Consider the following 16572-nt stretch of genomic DNA (forward strand, 5'->3'; position numbering starts at 1 on the left):
CACTCCCTGAGAGAGAGGGGGAGAAAGAAAGAGAAAGAAATAAAAATAAATAAATAAATAAATAAATAGGAAGGGGAGAGGGAGGGAGGGAGAAAGAAAAAAGAAAAGAAGAGACAAAGAGAAAGAAAGAGGAAGGGAGAGAGAGAAGGAAGGAAGGAAGGAAGGAAGGAAGGAAGGAAGGAAACTTATGACCACAATTGAGCCCAAAATTTTGGTTGCCAAGCAAGAGTGTCGGTAAGTGAGTTTCACCACATTTTACAAGTTGACCAGGCTCACCCAGTCACATGGCCACCAGGCCACACCCACAGAGCCAATAGGGAACATTTTTGGATTTCGCCACTGCCACAGATCCTCCAAGTACGGTGAACCCAAAGCTGACCGCCAGTCTGTTCTCCACGTCAGTCCCTCCCTCGTCTTTGGCTCTCTTAGGGTGGCAGGAGTCTTGGTCCTGGCATTTCTCACTTAAGGCCAGGGGACGCCCAAGCTGGCTTAGCTCGTTGGGGTTCAGTGCAACCAGTTGGGTGAAGTGAAGTGGTTTCACACTGGCTGATGGTGGGGCCTGGGGTGTTATGTGAAGTTAGTGGCCAAGGTGACCTGGAAATGCAGCTGCCATCCACCGGCCATCTCGCGGTCTTCTGGATTTATCTGCCCTGCCTGAAGAAGGACCAAAGAGTTTTGATGGGCATTATAGCAGCCAATCAAAGAAATCCCATTAAAAAACATTTGGGGGCAAAAGCCAGCTTGCTCCCCCCGGGGCCAGTTGCCAAAGGGGCCAAGAGAGGGAGCCGAGAGCGCTCTGGCCAAACAGCTGTGGCTCTGCATGTTCAGCCCTGCTGAAATGTCGCCAGGCTCCTCTGGGTTGAGAGCTGCAAGGGAAGGTGCCAGCGGCAGAAGGGTGGAGGGCTGGACCCACCTGGAAGCAAGCGAGGGAGCAGCCCAGACTGAGGAGTCGCGGCCCCAGACTTGGCTGTGAATTTAGCGCAGTTCACCTTCACGCAGAAATGTGCTGAGATGTACTGAGGACAAAAGGGCACCCATAGATAAAGCATATGGCCACATAAAAGTTAATCAAGCACAGAAGCTTGTCCCTTCAGTGACCGGCTGGCCGGCTGAAAGGAGGAAAGCAGAAGGGAGCAAAAAGCAGTGGCCACAGATGCCTCTTGATGGCTGGCGGGGGGGGGGGGGGAGAGAGGGTCTCCTTTGGTGAGGCACCCTGAGGCGCAGGACAGAGACCCTTTGGGGGGCAGACAGATAGAGGCCTCGTGGCAGAGTCCAAGTCCTGAGGTCCGGACACGGCAGGATAATTCCGTCCCACGTTTCAAAGCGTTGCAAGGAGGGCTGGCCTGTGCAGCCAGCAAGGGCCTCCCGTGGAAGAAGCCAAGATCCAGAGCTGAGCAGTTTCCACCAGGTGTGCACGTGCTTCAGGTAGATGCTGAACCTTGAGGCTTCCCTCTTCCGCAGCGGCTATGATTGGGAAATTGCCCCACCTGGAAAGTAGCCCCTGTTTTGTGAAATGGGCCCCTGATGCCCTTTCAAACCCTGGCTGCAAGCCTCCAAAGCCGCCCGTGCTGGATGAACTGACAGGGAGGCCTGGAATGCAGGCACAGAGGCCGCCAACCTGCTTCCACTTCATCCCCCCACCCCCACCCCCCCAAAAAAAAACCCACATGGAAGGGCAGTTCCCTGCTCTGCCAGACAGAATCAGAATTGAGTCCAGGCTGATGTCTCCAGTTTCAGGGAGAATCATCATCCCAGCTTGGGGGTGGGGGGGGTGGCAGGGCTCTGGTTGCCATTTTTTCTTGGGGGGGGCATTTGGAGGGTCAGGATTGGGACAGAAATGTTCCCGCTGCTGGTGGTGTGATGCAGGGGCATGGGGGGGTAGGGGAGGGCTGTTGGCTGAAGTGCTGCCTCCCCCCCCCCCAGCAAGAGAAGCAGGAGCATGGAAAGTAGAAGGGGGGTGAAGATCCTGGCCGCATCCTTTGCAGGGTAGGAATATCTTGTGGTACACAAGAGGCCCCTCCCACTTTGGTTCCCTCAATCCGTCCAGGCAGCCAATCTGATTGCTTTATGGCCCAGATGAAGCAGGGACCCTTGGAGACTAACTTTCCAGCCGGCCCTTCTCATTCCAGGGGGGGGGGGCCTTGAGAGGCACAGGCAGGCATCTCCCCTGGGGGGGCGGGGAGGTTTCCTGTGACTGCTGTTTTCAGAACACAGCTGACCCATAGGCATCCTTAGAGTCACCCCACCAGGACAGCCTTCCCACCCTCCCCCATGGGCATATCTAGGAGTTTTTGCAGCTGCAATGGAAATCCTGGAACACAGCAAGGGAGGAGCCCCTTCCTGGATTTAGCCCTTTTCAGGGTCTCAAGAAAGTCTTCAGGTGGTGGGGGGGGGGGTTCCTTTGCACTTAGCTCTGCTCCGTTTTGCAGGAGTCGTGCTCAGTCGCCAGCCTGATCTCTCTCGGCTCAGCCCAAGATGACCAACCAAGTGCCGTGGCAGAGGGGTGCACGCTTTTGCACGTGGGACACGCCTGGCGAGCCCAGAGGCTGCACTACTGGCTTGAGACGGGGGCATCATCATTTGCTCAGCACCGCAGTCCCCAGGCCAGCTGCAGCGGTTTCAGTGTTCCGTGCTGAGTCTGCAGCTCCAGGCGTCTCCTTCTCCCGTACAAATGATCTCATGTGCGGAAGCGCCTAAGCCAGCCTGGGGATGGCTTGGGAGGCCTCCAGGTTGCCATGGAGAGCCAGGATAGACATTGGGGAGGGAGGGAGGGAGGGAGGGAGGGAGGGAGGGAGGGAGGAGGAGGAGGAGGAGGAGGCGGCCACATCCACACCAGCCCTGGTCTTTTCCATCACTTTTGCAACCCAGTTCTGCATCTCTCCAAACCACAAAGTCAGATTTTCCAACTTGAAAGAATATTTTTTGGTCACAGAGGAATGATAACACTTTTGCTGTTTAGAATCACAGGGCTGAAGGTTCAACGCTGCTGGCTGCTGTCTTCTGAGCGGGGATCCTCAGACCAGTCCAGATCAAGGGCTGTGCATCCTTTGCTTGCAGCCTCCTGAGAGGGAGGGAGGGAGGGAGGGAGGGAGGGAGGGAGGGAGGGAGGGAGGCTGCCTCCCCCTCCTCCTCATCCATTTCAAGGATGTACAAAGAGCAGCAGCAGCAGCAGGACAGGGTGGGAGAGGGAATTGTCCCAGGGACCCTTCAGGCTCATCTGAGGCTGGAGGAGGAGGAGGGCGAGAGGGAGCTGTGATGGGCCTCCTCTGGGCAGCCTGCAGGAGGGGGCTGGGGAGTCCTCCCCAGCAAAAGCCAAGGGGTGCAGGAGGAAGCCCAAGGAAATGGGGAGATCCCCCTTTTCCTTTGCCAACCTGGGGAGCCTGAATTCTATTCTTGCCTGAGGCCCCAAACCAGAGGGTGGCCTTGGGCCAGTCCTTGTCTCTCAGCCCTGGGAAGGAGACAAACCACCAAGGAAACTTCAGGGACCTGTCCAGGCGGTGGCCAGGGGTGAACAGGATGTGTGTGAAGACACCCACAGGCACCTGTATGCACACAAACCGGGCCCAGACTTAAGGGCGGGGCTGCAGCATCAGTGCAATGAGCAGACCCTTCTGGCAAACTCCCACTCTCCCTGGGGGGCAGTGGGGGGTGAATTCCGCGTATTCCTCTGGTCCCCAAACTCCCCGGTTCCTGTGCTCCTCTGCTGTGGTGTCAACTGCCTCTCTTCTTCCTCCTCCTCCTCCTCCTCCTCCTCCTCCTCCTCCGAAGTGCTGACTCAGGCAAGCCAGCCAGCCCTAGCTGCACCCACAATTCTCACGCACTCCTCTGGAGAAGTAGAGGGTCAGACTGGCACCCCCAGGAGTTCTCCAGCAGCTCTGTCCATCCCAAAGACAGGCTCCGGAGGGGGGGGAGCATCTTCCACAATAGCCTAGTCCCTCCCTCCTTTTGGAAGACTACAAGGCTACAAGGATGAAGCAACAACTGAGGTATCCTGGCAGGAAGCTGTCACCATTTCTCAGGAGCGAACGGCACATTTTCCATTTAGGGCTCTGGGCTGTGAAGGGCAGCAAACGTTTCCCCAGATTGGCTGCATTTGGACTCCATTGGTAAGTGGAAACAGGAGGAGGAGGAGGTGGTGGTGGTGGTGGTGGTGGAGGAGGAGGAGGAGGAGGGGGGAGGAGGAGGAGGAGGAGGGGGGGGGAGGAGGAGGAGGAGGAGGACACAGCAGCATAATGAGCTGCAGCTGCTCCTCCAGTGAGCCTGGCTCCCTCCTCCCAAATGGAAAGATTTGGGCACCAGCAAGAAACGGCCAAACCCTGTTGTGGCTTTGGGGCCCTGCCTGGCTCTGCGCTGTGGCTTCTGCCTCCTCCCTTCTTCGGACAGTTGCAAAGCCAGCCTTCATCCTCTCTGCTCTCCTTTCTCTTGCCCCCTCGCATCCACCCTGAGCAGGCCCCTCCCTCTGAGGGGTCCGGAGACTCAGCCAGTCTGCCCCAGGAGAATCCCCTTGCTTGGAGGGAGGCCTCTGCTCACCTCAAGCCTTTGCTCAGGGAACAGAAAGGGGTCTTGTCACCCTCAGGAACTCCATCTATGAGCAGAGAAGCTGCTTTTGTTGCAATTGCCTAGAAAGCCCTGGAAGTGGGAAGCAGCTCCTGCAAGCTCTAGCAATGGAGCCAGGTTAAGGCCCCTGGACTTCAACCCTTTTACCCACGGCAGGCCTTTTACCTGGCCAGCGTTTGGAAGGGGATCCCATCTGCTCTGACCCCCCCCCCCCTCACTCCTGAACTTCATTCCTAGTCCAGCCCTTGCACCCATGGGTGCTTTCTGAAGCCCTTTCAACTTGAGTAGGAGGATGGAGGTTTATGGCTGTGCACACCAAAACATTCCTGCTCCCCTCCCCCCAGTGATTTGAATGGGTTGCAGCTGAAGTGCCCCGTTTACACCCAGCAATAAGTAGCGTAGCAGCCCTGGATCTCCTCCCTGCCAGCTCAAAATGGGTCATTGCTCCCTGCCTCCACTCCCTTCTGCATTTGGTTGCCTTTAGTGCTCGTCCGCCATCCAACTCCTGTGCCACCCAGGCTGGGAGTCCTTGGCCCACACGGGCGCTGCAGGTGTTCTGAAGCAGCAATGGGGAAGGACCCCTTCCAGCTATGGAGAGGTTGGCCTTCTGAGCTCTCCGCTCTCTTCTCTGAGCAGACGCACATTCCTGATCAGCCTCACCTGGAAATCGGATGGCATCCTGAGTTAGGAGTCAAAAAAAGGCAGGTGGAAACAGATCATTGTCCCTGCTGTATATCAGGTGCTTTGTCCACACACCACGTGCAGACCCCTCCCCCAAATGCTTTTTGGTCTGGCATTCTGGGGACAAGAATCCAGACACGGCTCAAACAGTTCTCGGAGACCCCAGCCTCATGATTACATCAATGCTTCTGGAGGGGTTAAAAAAGATTCCGTGTTTGTTATTTCTCACATGAGAGATATCAAGATTTAAAAGCTGAGGGGAAAGCTGACATTGCTGAGCCCCCAGAGCAAATTGGTGAAACCAGGTGGACCTTTTGAAGAAGTCGCAGCAGCCTTCTAAGAAAAACTCTTTCTTAACAAAAGTTATTTGGATCTTCTGGCTCCCTCCAAGCATCGAAGGGAGAAGAACCAAAAGGGCCAGCCCAGTCGTCCTCCTCCTCCTCCTCCTCCTCCTCCTCCTCCTCCTCCTCCTCCTCCTCCTCCTCCTCCTCAAGGAGCCTTCTGGGCAGGTCTCTAGAGTTGCACAATGTATTGGAAAGGAAGCCTTAAGACATAAAATTAACCTCATAATTCTGGCTTCATTAACAGTTCTGAGTGTGGTCAGGAAGGGAGAAAATGTCTTCTGAGGCTGCCCTCGCTTGATCTTTCCTCTCAAAACTCTCCAGGGTTCCAGGGTCCTTTTGATGGTTTCTTGTGTGAGGACAAAGACAGAGGTCAGGAAGAACAGCAGAGTCAAAGATCCCTAAGGGAAGCCTGTATCCCAAGCCAGGCTGAGGTCCTGACCCCCTGCTTTATGACTGATGCCAGCCACCCCCTATTGCATGTGTATACAAACAAACACACACACACACACACACACACACACACACACACACACGGTTGTTCAATGTGTTCTCACCCAGAACAAAGAGCCTTTCCATTCCAGTTCCCAACTGTGGTTCAGATCACCCTGGCCAGGAATGGCTGGGCCCCTCGACAGGGGCTCCTTCTGGGAACACCCCAAGCAGGCTCTCTTCTACTTTGGGGGTGTATAAACCCTAGTGCCTCCAGGGAAGGACCCGGGGGTTCAGCTTCTTACCCAACACCTTCCTCCATCCAGACACAGTTCGGGACATGACCAGCTTCCCTCATTCAAACGGTATGGAACGGCAGAGCTGGTACCATTCCTGGTGACATAGTCCCGTTTCTTCCTGGGAAATGGATACTGAAGCGGGGGGGGGGGGGAAGCTTTTGGACATGCTCTTCTCTAAGCTCATCTCTTGAAGAAAGAGGGGCCTCTTTCTCCTCACCCCCCCTCCCCACTGAGAAGGCTGTTAGTCAATGCTATGGGAAGCTGCTGAGCGATGCAACGGGATCAACCAGTCCCTTCCCTCTGCCTCTTTCCAGCAGGAGTTCAATTAAAAGGAGCAAACAAGGTTGGCTGGGTTTCCAGAGTGGGCCTAAAGGATATTTCTGAAATCTTGGGGGGGGGGGGATTTCTTTCAGAATAGGCCTCTCTTTGCCTCTTTAAAGACCTGGGTGCGGGGGGGGGGGGGTCTATAGACATCCCCCCTGGGCTAAGCTGAACAAGCCAAGATTATAGGTCAGAGAGCTGTTCCTATCCACACCTTGAGTGCTAAAAGCCACACTAAAGAATTGGGCCAGATGACACACTGGGCACTTAGGCCTGTACAAAAGCAGAGTGCAAGCAGAGTGCATGAAGAGGCCACGTCTGCTTCCAAAGTGCCCTGCAAAGCAACATTGAGGGTTGCAAAAGAGCATCTCGGAATGGCTGAAAGGCTTTGCTCTTTTGTACCATTAGGTGCTCTGTTGAGTGTCCAGTCAGAGAACAACTTCACTTCTGCTCCGTTTCTGGTGGTTTTGTTGTCTGGAGATCCCCAGAAGATCCAGTAGAATTCAAGATGCTGCATTGGAAACCATCAGTTACTTTTCAAATAAGATGATGTAAGGTGACTAATTTGATCCAGAAGAGAATCCTAATCTTTCTCCCCCCCCTCTCTCTCCCCCATGGGAGAGGGGAAGTCGGCTTCTTTTCTGAGTTACTATTTGAATGCTAAGGTTTATGGGCTGAAAGTTGTTATAGCTCGTGTTGCTGGTGTGTGTGTGTGTGTGCGCGTGTGTGTGTGTGACTTTATTATATTAATTTATTTTTATTAGTGTTATTGTTTTAAATGAGGTTTTATATTCTGTAAGCCGCCTTGAGTTGCCATGTGCGAATAAGTAAGTATACAAACAAAGAAAGAAATACCCAAGAGGTCTCAGAGGCAGCTGTTGCAGAAGCCCCAGGATTTACCTGGGGGAAGGCAAGGGACGAAAGAAAACGGGGCAGATCCGTCTGCATTTTCATTGTCAAAGCTGCGGGGGCCCTGCGTTTCCTTTCGCCACCCACGTCCTCCAGAACTTGGAGTTGGCCCCTCCAGGTCCAAGAAGGGGGTGGGAGGGAAGGGCTCCCTTCCTCATGACATTTGTCCCATCTTCCAGCCAGGCGAAAGAGCCAGCGCTCGGTCCGTATGGGATGAATTAAGGGAAGGCTTTGGATTTGGGAGGAGAGGCAGGACCGCCTCGGAGTATGTGGTGGGAGCCCAGGAGGCGGTGACTTTTGACAGATGGCTGGGCCCCGATCCACAAGGCGTGTGGTCAGTTCCAGGAACGGAGGGAAGAGCTATTCCTGCACACCACCCTGGTGGCCCACGGGTGGGCTCCCTGCCCACTTAGGATCAGCTGCCGGGGACGGACAAGCAGGCAAGAGAAGCGAAAGGAAGTTACCCCTCTGGTCTTGAACCATTGCCCTCCTTCCCCCCACCCCCCAGCTCACCTTCCGCAAGGGCTTCCCGCTGCCCGAAAGGAAAGGCTCCGGGACCATCCGGGGAGGGAGGGAGAGGGCGCGGCCGAGGAGTCCGCCCGGTGCTGGCCGAGTCATCACTCGCGTCCTTCGAGAGGCGTCCCAGACCTGCCGGGAAAGGGGGGGGACGCTAGGGGGACCAGGCAGGAGGAAGAGCCCGAGGGGAGCGGGGGGGGGGCTACAGGATGATAATAAGCCCGCAGTGGGAAGAGACTCCGGGTTACCGCAATTGCCCGCGATCCGGGAAAGCTGCCCGGGCTCCTCTGCCCCTCCCCGTCCCCTTTCGCCTTCCCTCCAAAATGCTCATTCAGCGGCGCTGCGGGATTTCAGGAGTGCAGAATTTGGCCCTGGAGCCTTCAGCTGCCGCCACCTGAACCAAAGCGCGCGGGGAGGGGGGAGGGGGGCGGGGGGGGCAGCGTTTCTCTAGGAAATGATCTCTCTTCCCCCACCCAGCGCTGGGCCGCACGCCAAGGCGCTTCTGCAGCCGTCAAAACCTGAGCCCCTGCTCGGGCAGCATCCGTATGCGGCAGCTGGACCCTCCAGAACCGCCGGACATCCCGGGAGGCCCCGCATCAGGCCCCGCACTCCCCTCGGGTTGCTTGCAGGCGCTCCTCGCCGGCTGGCTGCCTTTCCACCGCCGCCCCCTCTGTGCGGCGGCTTTCGACCTGCTCCCCCCTCCCTCCGCCGCACCCCTAACTTGAACCTGGTCCGCAGAGGGGCGGGCGGGCGGGCGGGCGGGCGGGGGGGTCCGGCTCCGGCGCAGCCAGCGGACGGGGCGCTGCGCGAGGGGGCGGGCGAGGAGAGGAGAGGCGGGGCGCCCTGCCCTCCCGGCCGTCCCGCTGCTCCTCCTTCCCGGCCGGGCTCCCAGCGCCGCAGTTCTGCACCGCAGTGGCCACCGCAGCGCCAGGGCCGTTCTCCCGGGGGGCGCGGGCTGCTTCTCCGCGCCGAAGCTGGTGAGTCCCGAACGCGCCGCGCGTCTCCCTGTCGGGGAGGCGGTAGGGGTCACCCGGGCTCGCGCGGAAAGGCAGGTCGAGCTGGCCCAAGTGCGGAGCATCTTCCGCGCCGCCGCCCAGAGCAAGGCGGCGAGAGTGGGATGGCGGTTCTGCCCGAGCGGGCCGGCCGCGGCGGGCTTGCGATCTGCGGGCCGGACTTCGGGAGGTGACCCAGGAGGGCGTTGGCTTTCTTGGGGAGCAGCTGGAGTCCGAGGGACCCTCTACGCTCCCTTCCCTTCTGGCTTCGGCAGCCCCAGAAAGAGAGAAGGAAACGGGCCAGCGTCGACTTCTTCGGGGTGGCGGTTCTTACTTTCCGGGGCCAGGAGGAAGGTATCCCGAGTCAGCCTGCCTCCCTCTGAAGATGGGGTGGGTTTTATTTGCAACCGGGCATTCAAAGATTCTCCGATAAAGGAGGAAATAAGAATTGATACTTTAAAAGTTCTTCTCACGCTCCACTAATCTATCCAGGAGGGGAGAAGGGGGGATCGGGCGCTTCCCCCCCCCCCTTCGCTAAAGAGGTTTCCAATTGTCCAGCATCCTTCGTGGCAAACGTATTTTTTTTTCCATTTTCTTGAGGAAGTTTGACTCCGGCGGTTTCCGTAGTGTTTTCCTGGTGGGCTTTTCATTTTAGGGAGGGATTTGGTCCTACATCAAGATAATACATTTCTGAAGATGTTATCAGTACCTCCTTTCTGACTTTTATTTTGATTTGCTTGTTTGTAAAGCAAAGATCTTACTGGTTGCAAGAAGTGTGAGGTCAGCATTGGGTTTCTGGACTAGAAGATCCCATTGATCTCTCCAAGTGGGTCTCCTGTGCTTTCATTGGGAGCGTCACAACTTCATGCACTGTCAGGGTCAGGGAAGCGGCGCCAGAGAACCACCGAAGTTTCCTGGACTGCTGGGGGCTTCCAGGGACGTTACGGCTGAAATGGACCCGCTTTGTCTTTCTAAGAAATGGAGCGTTCACTATTGGTTGTGTAGATGAATGAAACAGAGGCTCTGAAATTGACATGAAGATTAGCACTGTTGTAGATGAGCCGGAAACACCAACTCAGCCTCAGCCGGCTTCTTTTCCTCGTGAAAACTTGGTGGATTCCTCCCTTCAGTGAAGTCTCAACAGACACCGACTCTCTGACCAGCAGGATCATCTGTTGCTGAAGGGTTTGGAGATGATCCCCTCCCACAGAAACTGGCCACCGGGTCCCAGGAAAAGACTTTCTGCCTTTCTTCCTAGGAGCAGCCTTTGTCACTGACGAAGTCTAGCACTATTATAGACCTTCGCACAAGCGTGTCTTTCCCAGGGGCCTGGTCTCTCTCAAAGCTTGAGCCTCTTTCAGAAGAAGGCTGCCCCCAGCAGTGACAGGGAGGGGAAGCCTCTGCCAGGGCCCATCTACAGACCCCCCCCCCCACTGCTGAGCTCCTTAGAGAGGGGGAGAGCAGAAAAAGCCCTGCAGCCAGGAGGAGCCCCTCCTCCCCCCCTTTTGCCACCCAAAAGAGCCCTGCCAGCTCTCTAGAGAGAGCGCCATGGTGTTGGTCTTGCAGGCCAGCCAAGGACTTTCTGCAGGGGGTGCTGGGTGTCACTGCTGGCAGGACAAAGTCCTTTGCAGGAAGGAGCCCTCTTCACAAAAGGCTGCTTCTCGCCCCCCCCCCGCCCTCCTGGGAGCCTTTCAGTCCCCAAATTCTTTCAAGCAGGCCAAGCAGCCTCTCTGCTGCTGTTGCCTGGAAATAACTCATTATGGTCGCCCCCCCCCCTTCAATGGCACTAGAGAAGCTGAGAAGATGTTTTCCTTTGATGGTGGGCGTTGCCCGCTGGAGCAGATTAGCCTACAAGATCTGAGGCGGGCGACCTAAAGTCGGAACCCACAAGTGGAAAAGAAGGGAGACCCAGCAAAGGCCGGCTGGGATCCTTGCTGTGGAACCTCTTCATTCCGGGGCAAGTGAAAACATTAGGGGCGAACTCTGTCGTCTCTTCCCTGGGGTGTCGGGTTGAGTCGTGCAGCTGCCTTTCCATGCCTCCATATTCTACTCCACTTTTAGGCTAAAATTGTGGCCAGATCTGATGACCTTTTGGGGGTTCTTGCTGAATCCCAAGGAGATGCCCCCCTCCAAGGAGCCGCCTGCCCCGAGAGCCACTGGGGCACATGACTAGACTTGTCTGGAAAGGGCTCCCTGGTCTCCGGCCCCAAGTTGGTAGCAGCTGCTAATGCGTGATTTTGTTTCCGATCCCTACAAACTCTTTGATATCTGCCAGGTTTAAGGAACTGTAAATTGTGGGTGAACCCCCAAACCGCTCCATTTTGCACCAACCAACTTTCAAACGGGCTTCAGCAACTTCCGAGGATGAGGAGACATTCCAGCCTAATTCCCAACAACCTTGGCACGTTTGGGGAGTGCACCCTCCCCCTTGGAGCCCATGGGTAAACTTCCCCATTAAGGCCCCAGGACGCCCAGGAAAGGGAGCCCCACCTGTGCCCACAGGCTGCTGCTGCCCGAAGCTTCCTCAACACTCCAGCCAGAGCAGCAGGTGGCAGAAAAAGAGGGACGGGTGTGAATCCAGCCCAGGGGCTTCCCAGAGGCCTGAAAAGAGCCTGGGCAACGCTCCAGCCTTCCTGGCTGCTGGCCTGGAGTGGCCCATTGGACACAGTGAATGAACGCTCTTCAAATGCTTCTCCATTTGTGGAAGCAGGAAGAAATACAGGGAATGCATACCAACAAAGGATATGTGTGTGTGTGGGGGGGAGATATGTGTGTTCACGCGCACACACACACGCACACACTCCAGGCATGTTCAGCTTTTCCCACCAGGAAACAGGATGTCCCTTGTATACCAGCCCCTATGTTCACGAGCTCACCCCCCCCTCCACTTTTTCTGGGTCCATCCATGCCTCTTCCTGAGGAGCAGCCAATCCCCCCCTCCCCCCCCCACATTCTGCCTGGGTCGCGTTAGATCTGAAGATTTACACGTCCCGTTTCTCTTCCTCTTCCCACGAATGGGGATAACGATCCACAGGCTTTCCACACCAAGGAGCAGCTGCCAGAAGGTGGCCTCAGGGGCTGTCCCCCTCCCCTTGATTTTGGGGTGTTTCATCTCCATATTTGTCTCTGCAGCTCCGTTGTGGATGGTTTTGCCAGCAGAAGTGCTCCAGAAAGAATGGGAGTTCTGTAGTGTGGGCAGTACATGTGGGTACCTTCAGTGGAATCTAGGTGAATGTTTCCATCAGCCATGAACCTTCCCAGCTCCCACGGCTGGCATTGGGTGCCGCTCTTGTTATTTTCCGTGCCCATTAATTGACTACAGAACTTCCTACCAGCACAAGAAATGTCAGGCAAGGCACAGCTTCCCCCCCCCCCCAAAAAAAAGTTAAGCCTTTTTCATTCCCTTTGCAGCTGAAGTTGATGCAGCTGATGAGCTCTCACTTTCTTTGCCCTCCTTAATTATCTCTCTCCTCTTAATTGCTTCTTCTCCTCCTTTCTATGTTCAACATTTTTAAGGCAACACTGGAAACCTCCCCTTTCCTTACCTTCTAAAACCTGTCAGGAGGCTGTCTCAAGCGCACACACACACACACACACACACACACGGAGACTGAGATTATGTAGACAACAATGCGACGTCTCAGCTGTCAGTTCTTTAACCGGTGTTGGCCATGCATGAGATTCTTCCGGGTTTTTTTTCGTTTTTTCCCCACACAGGTGCAGAAACCTGATGAGCAATCAGTTGCTTGGGGCAGGTGACTGCAGGTGAACACACACAGTTCTCACCTGCCTCAGAGTCCCACCTAGTTTACCTGGAGGGATTTTGGTGCTCAAAGGTCCAGAGGAGTGAGCCAAAATGTAATTAAAGCCATAGTCCATTCAAGCCAAGTATCCTAACACACTTGTTGGCCAGCCCAAGTTACAAAGGAGCAGAATTTCCACAAGAGGTTGAAGTGATGAATAGACCCGATTTCTGATCAGCTTTTCTGACTGATGAGGCAGAGAGAAACACCCACTTCCTGTGGTTTCACATGGGCTCCTGCCAAGGGAACATTCCACGTGTTATTAAAGGCAAGTGGTAGCCACTCAGCAGAGCAAGGGAAGTCCCTGAAGAGGCCCTTCAAAGACCCCCTGGGGCACCATACAAGGTCAGGCGTCCTTAGATTTCCTGATTTGGCCTTGGGTTCCAGACGTTCATTGAGACCATTTCTTGCCAGCCTTTGGCCTTGGTTGATTCAGAATGATCTAAATAATTGTCTTGGTTTGGTTTCAGTTATGTTGGTTTTTCCCATGTAATTGGGGCAGTCTACAAATATTGTCCACACCACCGTCTTTTAGGATCCCAGAGGTTGAAGGTCGCATCTTTTCTTTAAATGGCTTTGCATTTCCCCGGTAGTTTTCACATAGAAAGACTATAAGGGCCAAAGGTCACCTCTGCCAACCTTCTGCTCAAGACTGGCGTTTGCCACAGCAGCAGCAGCCCTGACCTGGGTCGGGGGTCTCTGGTGAAACAGGCTGGCGATTGCACTGGAAAGTTCCCAGCAGGCACCCATCTTTACCTTGCAGATAAGCCAAAGGGGTCAACTGACCAAGCCCATCGAGTCAGCACTGAGGGTGGAGGCGGAGTTGGGGGCGTCACCCAGTGCTTTGCAGAGGCCAAGGCCAGAGCAGGCCTTTAGGAAGGGGGCTGGACAAATAGCTGCCCAGCTCAAAAATCCTTGATGACCACCATGCATTTGAGCACAGGGCATAGAACTTCTAGTTGAAGCAGGAAAAGATGCCAAAGAAAAACACAAAAAGATCCCACTCCAGTAAGAGTTTGTCTAAAACTGGGGGATGCTGGAAACAGATCCTTATGCCACTCCTGGATCACTGGGTGGGGGCCTCGTTTTTTCAGCCTTGTCTTTAATCCCACCCCTTTCTCCGCCCTGGCCAGCCACCAGCACTGCAGCTGCCAAAGCCTGGGAAACTGGGGGGGAGGGAGGGGTGCTCCTTCCTGCACTTTGACAGCTCACCTTTGTCAGCTGAGCAGACGAAAAGAGAAAGGATCCCTCTGGGAGAAGCAGGGGAATGCTGTGTATCACAGCAGGCGATATACAGTGCCAGGCTGGGGATGCCTGGGGTGGCAGCAACTTAGGCCAAATTAAGGTGCCTCAGAGAACCCGGAAATGGTCTAGGAAGGGAAGCTGAATTTCAGGAAGAAAAAAAGCTGATCATAATTAATCGCTGATGATCCAGAGCCTGGGAGAATTTCAGCTGAACGTTAGAAAAAGACTTCTTAAAGTGCAGCTGGGCGTGGAGCCACCGACCCCAAGATTGGGGGTTCCTTTCAAGGAATGTATTCTGTTGCGGGGGGGGGGGGGTGACTTGGCGAGGAGGGCAGCCTTACTCATTTTACCGCTCTAAAAACTGGTTACTTCCCAAGCCGATCCGGACCTTTCCCCACATTTCCTCACCGCTGCACGCAAGGGTAGCATTGTGTGTGCGCGCAGGCGCTCGTGAGAGAGAGCGCCGGAGAGAGCGAAGAAGCGGGATTCCGGCACCGTCTCCAGAAAAAGGGCAAGACCTTCGACAGACGCTGCAGGTGCAAACAGTCTCGCTCCCGCCCAGCTTTCTACACCCTCTTTCCGCTCTCGTCCAGTCTCTTGCAAAGCGGGCGAGGAGACGCGAGTTGCCGGCCGCCCTCTCAGAGGCCGCGCCTGAGGGCTGGGGGGGGGGGGGCTCAGGGCCGACTGGAGCCGAGGGGCGCCTGGGCGCAGGGCCAAGCTTCTCCCTCTCAAGGCGCCCAGCCGTCGCCTAGAAGAAGCCGGGAGGGACGCAGCTCCTTTCCCCTTGTTGCCACTAGAGCGAGCCAAGGCTTAAAATTCCCCCCCCCCCCAGAAAGATTTTTCTCCCCGTGGCCACCATCGATCGGTTCGCCAAACTCCGCGGCAGGCAAAACCTTTGGGGGCGACAAGGCTCGCCCGCCAGTGGCGCATTAACCATTAAGCAGACTAAGCAGGCGCCGAGGGCACCAAGGGGGCGCCATAAAGTTGAGAAAGGAAGGAAAACCAATGAAGATTTGCACAGAATGTCCAAAGGGGGGGGGGGGGGACACACCAAGAGCGCCAGTGCTTAGGGCATCAGTGAGCCTCCATCCGCCGCTGTCACTTGGGCTGAGCTGCGCCTGGCCGGACGCGCTCCGCGCACCTCCACGAAGCCGGACTTTTGTTCGCCCGGGGAACGGCCGGGCAGCCGGAGGGAGACGTCGAGCTCTGCCCAAGCCCGCTTGAGGGCTGGGGCTGCCGGTCGCGGAGCCCTTTCGGGGCGACCGCGTCCTTTTAGGGCGCCCTCCGTCTTCGGGGCGGATGGTCCGATCCGCGTGGGCGAGGATCCACACCGCGCGCCTTCCCAGGAGAGCTGGAGGTCCGGTCCGCGGCTGTTGCGGCGACCCCGAGCAGGTGGCGGGAGACCTGAGAAGCGAAGGCCGGGATGGCTGCAGGCGAGGACGGGGCTGGTTGGCTTCATCGCTTCTGGCGGGGGGGCAAAGCTCGCCCTCCCCCGCCTCGCTGCCTGGCAGAAGAAGCGCGGTCCGCGTGTGGCAAAGGCGGCCCTGCGAGGAGCCAGGCCAAAGCCGCGCCGATCAACCCTGAGGAGACGGTTAAAGGAGGCGAGGAGTCGTCGGGAAAGGTTAGCAACCCCTGGAAAGAAGGGCGGGAAAACGTCTTCCTCGTTTCGCATCTTGGCAGCTGCCGCCTGGCGCCGCCTCCGAGCCCGGGCCCGGCGCCCCACGCAGCCAAGGGGAAGGCGGAGGAGGCACCCACCGGCAGCTTCCCAAGGCTCGCTTTGGCAAAAGGCCTTTGGCAGAACTCGCGTCCCAGAAGTCCCTCGGATAGGACGGCGGAGCTTGGAAGTGGCCTAACAGGTCATGGGGTCTAAGGCCACCCGCGCTGCAGGATCCGCCCCACCGTCCCCCTTGACAACTCTCGGCTTCGGTTTGAAGGATCCCTTCCTGAGGAAGCGTTCCCTGATTGACAGCTGTCAAGGTGTTCTTCCTATTTTCGATTCCTTTCTTTCATCCCATTTGCCCGGGACAGTCTACGGCTCCTGGACTAAAAGCTTCCCCACCCCAGGTGGTCCCTCCCAGCCCTAGGATTCTATGCTCTCCTCTCTCCTCTGTACCCGCACCCCCCAATTCTCGTCCCATTGTCAGTCTCGCCCCTCTGGAGCAAGCAGAATCCCGAACCCAGACTTTCCTTATCCAGTGTGAAGATACTTTGGAGGTGGACTTGGAGTCCCACAGTTGACTGCCGTTTCCTTCGGGAAGGGATTCTGTATTCTTTGAATCCACCATGAAAGGGCTGAGAGTCCCCCCTCTAATCCGAAGCAGAAACTTCCAAAGGACGAAAAGCCTTTTGTGCACCGAGAAAGGGCGTGGCTGCTCTTCTTCATCCCCAGTTAGGTCAGGTTATCTTTCATCGATCTCTTTGGAACGAAGCCCACCTGATCAGTATTTTATATCTGCCAGGAGGTGATTTTTTTCTC

Source organism: Thamnophis elegans, chromosome 17 (assembly GCF_009769535.1).
Source record: "Thamnophis elegans isolate rThaEle1 chromosome 17, rThaEle1.pri, whole genome shotgun sequence".
Lineage (NCBI taxonomy): Eukaryota > Metazoa > Chordata > Lepidosauria > Squamata > Colubridae > Thamnophis > Thamnophis elegans.